Source organism: Sciurus carolinensis, chromosome 3, assembly GCF_902686445.1.
Source record: "Sciurus carolinensis chromosome 3, mSciCar1.2, whole genome shotgun sequence".
In the NCBI taxonomy this organism is placed as follows: domain Eukaryota; kingdom Metazoa; phylum Chordata; class Mammalia; order Rodentia; family Sciuridae; genus Sciurus; species Sciurus carolinensis.
In genome coordinates this window covers 11,188,446-11,193,421 of record NC_062215.1, presented here as the reverse complement: position 1 = coordinate 11,193,421, position 4,976 = coordinate 11,188,446, and the positions used below count along the sequence as shown (strand labels likewise).

The following is a 4,976-nucleotide window of genomic DNA, read 5'->3' as shown; positions in this document are numbered from 1 at the left end:
CTGCCTCAGCCCCGTCTCTCCTGGATCCATCCTCTCTCTCTCTCACACACACGCACATACACGCAGGCACACACGTGTGCAGATGATCACCATGCTGTGCAGGCACAGAAGTCGGGACTCGACCCTTAGCATCAGGCGTCGGAAGAAGGTAAGGAGAGACACAAGGACCAGGGACGCCATGCCCTAAAGTGCCGGGCACCAGGCCTTGCCCGGGTGTGAGACAAGCCCGCCATGAGCTTTGCCTTTCGCCCGAGCAGCCTGGACGATTCCTGTCAGGGGCTCAGTGGGGCTGGGGACATGGAATAACCCACCTATCCAAGTCACACGCGGCAGATGGGAGGGCGAAGCCTCGGATTGCTGGCTGCACTGGTGGAAACGAGAAGGGAAGGGCTCCCCTGTTTGGCTTCCTACCATGGAAGCAGGGTGTCTCCAGCATTTAAAAAAAAAAAAAATTTAAGCAGTAGATGGACACGTTTATTTATTTACTTTTATGTGGTGCTGAGGATGGAACCCAGTGCCTCACAGGTGCCAGGCAAGCGCTCCACCACTGAGCCACAGCCGCAGCCCTCTCCAGCAGTTTTCTGGGCCCCGAGGTTGGGAGAGGGCCAGGAGCCAGGGTGCTGGGAGCTAAGTCACAGAGGAAACGCGTCTCCTGGTTTCCCCTGCGTGGGGAGCCTCAGCAGGCCTGGGCAGGGCGGGCAGCTCTCTCCTGTGTGTCCTTCCAGGATCAGCCTGTGGAAGGCCTGGAAATCACACCTAGGTGTCTGAGCAGGAGCCAGGCGTCTGGCCCGAGGCCCCAGGGTCATTGCATAGCAGAGCCGCAACTTGAACCCACCTTCCACCTCCACCGCTCTGGGCGAACTTCCCCTGGCTCCCCTCCTGCCCTCCTTTCCTCCCTCTTATGGAGCTCACAGACTGCCAAGGCTGGAGCGCCTTCCTCCCAGGGCCCAGGCCATGGAACCGGCCTCCCCTGCCCAGCGGCCATGAGCCAATGTCCTCATTTTCTCGGAGCAGCTGTAGAAGGCAGCAGACGACAACAGCAGGCACTACCAAGACAGTGGGAGAAGACTCATTCGCAGCTGGTATACAGTCGTCCTCCCTTATCCAAGGGGAATATCTTCCAGGTCCCCCCTGAGGACGCCTGAAACCTCAGATACTATGGAACCCTATTATTTTGACTAATTTTTTATACATAAACACCTATGATAAAGTTTGACTTATAAAGTCGGCACTAAGAGGTTGGCAACAATAACTCAAAATAAAATAGAGTGATTATAACAATATTCTGTAATAAAATTGCCGGCTTCACTGTTCTTGAACTTTGGGACCATTATAAAATAAAATCAAGACTTGAACAGAAGCGCGGTGATTCTAGGCCAGCTGATCTCAAACCTGAGATGGCGATTAAGTGACTCAGAGGAGGGTAGTAGATACAGTGCGGACAAAGGGAAGATTCACGACTCAGGAGGGTAGGAGTGGGACCGCCTGAGATCTCATCATGCTATTCTGAAAGGTGCACAATTTAAAAATCATGAATTGTTTTACTTCTGGAATTTTCCATTTAATATTTCCAGAGGGTGGTTGACTTTGGGCAACTGAAACCTCAGAGACGGAAACCCGGGTAAAGAGGGAGTACTATAAACACATGGTTTTTAGCATGAGAGCACAGAAGAAGTAAACAGCAGTGCAGGATGGAGTCAGAGTGTGTGTGCTCTTTCTCAACAGAATGGAGGATGTCACTGCTCATTGGACCTCGTGCACTGGGGGAACCCGGGAGAACAGGTCTGGGCTGCAGGAGTTTCTTGGTCAAACGCCTGCCTGAGAGAGGGAAGAGGGCGTGGGGTAGCCCGGGTGCCAACTCTCAAAAATTCAATTTTCTAATCTTTAAAAATAATGGAGTCTTAGAGTGGAACAGCAGTGTGGATTAAATGAGATAGATCCCCAAAGCTTTCAGCACAGTGCCTGGAAAAAGCAATTGGTCAGGATGTGTTGGCTGACCCGGGGAGGATTGCCTCTTACCTCTCAGTCCTGCCTTACCCAAGTGCTGTGGGCAGAAGACAAGGTGTTTTCTTCGTGTAACTCTTGCTTTGTGTAATTAGCGAGCTCCTGCAAAGCTGTCTATAAATCAGGTTTATTGCCCTTTGTGAATTAAATCGGCCGTTCTTCTTTGCAACCTTGGGCGCGCGGTTGAGTGCTGGAATCTCTCCCAGCGCATTCCCTTGTGAGTGTCCAGAGCGTTAACTCCGCGTGGGGTCTGGGTGTGAGGCTGCGCCTCGTTGAAGAGAAAAGGCACCCAGGTGGGGGACCCTGATGCTAAGTCCTCACTCCCACCCCGGTGGATCTTGCCTCCCTGGGAGGAATCTTCCCTTCTCCAGCAGTGAAGCAGGTGGGAGGGAGTGGCTCCCGGTTAGGACAATAGGAGAGATGGAAGCTTATGCACCAGCTGCCTGGTCACAAAATACGCAGGAGGGTTTCTTTACGGCCATGGCCAATTAGCTGGCAGAAGTCTTCTGTAGGTGCCTCTAGGAGGGGTGAGCTCTGACTTCCTGCGCTGGCCATTTAATCTGCAAGAAGGCAGAGGCCATCACGCAGAGCCTAGATGCTTTGGGGAGGAACAGCACCACTGGGCAGGCAGGATGGGGCAGTGGTAAGGGCACAGGGACTGAGGTCATGTCTCCTGGTTCAAAACCTGGTTCTGTTGTTGGTTAGCTCTGCCCCTTCACCTCCCCGGGCCTTTGTTTTCTTCCTGTACAATGGGGATGATAACACTACCGACTTCCTGAGATGGCTGCAATGAATCAATGCACTGAGCACACAGGGGGTAGACAACGAATACAGGATTATTGTTAGTGGGTTTGCGTTTGTGATGGGAAGTTTTTTTTTCTCTTCTTGGCGGTGCTGGGGATTGAACCCAGGGCCTTGTGCTTGACAAGCAAGCACTCTATCAGCTGAGCTACATCCCCAACCCTGTGTGATGGGAAGTTTTGATGGACATAGCCATGGACCTTAGACATTAGGGAAATTTGAAAAAAAAAATTGATTTTTATTGAAAATTTTATTTAATTTCTGATTTAAAAATTCAGAGCTAAGTCAAGTAGAAATGGTAGTGGGGAATTTGGCTTAAGACAGTTCTGAAGGGTCTTCCCTAAAGGGTCAGAAAGTACATGCTCTTGGCTTCATGGGCCACAGGGTCTCTGTCCTCTGTAGTACAAAGGCACCAACCTGCAATGTGTCAACAAAGGGGCATGTCTGGGTTCCAATAAAGTTTTATTGACAACAGCATGGTCCGCATGGTCGTCTCCAGGGCCCTGGCTTTGGCAGGATGGGGCTACTCCCACGTGACCTTCTGCCTGTGTGACTGTGAATGACGTCAGTGGGAGGGAGGAGCCAGGAGGCGATTAGACCAATCAACCTGGGCAGAGGGAGCTGCTGCCCACGTGGCAAGAGGAGCCTGCGGAGAGGCACGGCCCTGGCAGCTTCTGCAGCACATAAATTCAGAAAGGAACATGCGGTGCTCTTTATTTTTTATTTAAACGCACCTTTAAATTTCTTTTTTAGACTTAAAAAAAATAAGGTGAACTTCTTCACGAGTCTGTGAAAAATGTTATGGATTGAAGACAAAAGGAAGGAAAGGGTTTAGTTTTGTTTGGGGGATTTGGTTAGTATGTTAAAAAAATCTGAAGCCAGGCAAGGATAGGCCACTTGCCTGGGTAAGACGTCATGATGCAAGTCTGTTGTGGCCTCAGTAACCACCCACACAGGAGGACCTGGAGGTGGACCCGGTGACTGGGAAGTTGTCCGCTAACGCTTTGAGAGATGTTGGGCAATGATGCCAGGAGAAAGCATATTGAAACCACGGCAAAGAGATTAACCCCAAACCAACCTGCACATTATCAATAAGGGCGAGAGGTGGAAACGAGATCTGAAAGTTCCCAGATGAAGCACCGACTAATCTCTCAATGATGAGATTCAAGGTCCTTGTTTTCTTTTTATACCTTCGAGAAGTTTTTATTACAAGTGCATGTTACTTTTGAGCATCAAAAGGAAATGAAAACTATTTAAGGAATCTTATCAGAGCAACCTCAGGATTGACAGAAATCTTAAGAAGGCAGAATTTTACCTAGCATAAATAGAAATTTCTCCTCTTGACAGTCTGCAAACTACTGAGTGCCCTACTGTGGCTGGCTTTGCTTCCCCATCAGCCATTTTCCTACTTTCTTTCCCTGATGGTAACCTTCCCTTCCAGCCCAATACTCTCTCATCTTCCTTTGTGGTTGGGCAGGGGTAAACCACCCTATTCTGGCTAAGGAGAAGTCTGCTGAGTGGCTCCTGGGAGAAGCTCACCTTTCTCTTTCTGTGCATGTAACAGGAGGGGAAATATCACTGTTCTACTATTTGATGTGCTCTGTGAGAATGTGGTATCTGGTGCAGTGGGAGCCACTTTGTGACCATGGGGAGGTAAGCCTCAGGTTACCATCCAATACTCGGGGGAATATAGAGCAGAAAAATGAAAAGCAGGGTCTTTGATTCATTGAACTGTTAACAACCTTCTGGCTTCTTTCTTTTTCTTTCTTTTTTGTTCTGGGGATTGAACCTGGAGGTGCTTAACGACTGAGTTACATCCCCCAGAACTTTTTAAAAATTCAAAAATTTTAACCCAGGTTCTTGCTAAATTGTTGATGGTTTTACTAAGTTTCTGAGGCTGCCCTGGGATTTGTGATCCTCCTGCCTCAGTTTCCTGAGTCACTGGGATTTCAGGCCAAAGTGCCCAGCTCATTTTCAGGCTTCTGAGGAAGCGTTCTGACTGCGGATCCAGTTCTAGCTGTGTGTTGCAGTCCTAATGGTTTTGCCTCCCCACCGAGTTCACATGAGCACGACATCAGCTGAGACCACCTCAACATTCCTGGGTTCCGATGCTCCAACTGCGTCAGTTGCAAAGTCTTGCAGCCAGGGATCAGAGCTCGGTTTCGTAATTT

General features: G+C 49.6%; 1 non-coding gene across 1 annotated transcript; it reads right to left on the bottom strand.

Moving 5' to 3' along the window:
- Positions 1-2,890: 2,890 nt before the first annotated feature.
- Trnad-guc (transfer RNA aspartic acid (anticodon GUC)) lies at positions 2,891-2,963 on the bottom strand. The gene has a single exon. It is a non-coding gene; the product is annotated as a tRNA-Asp (tRNA).
- Positions 2,964-4,976: the final 2,013 nt, after the last annotated feature.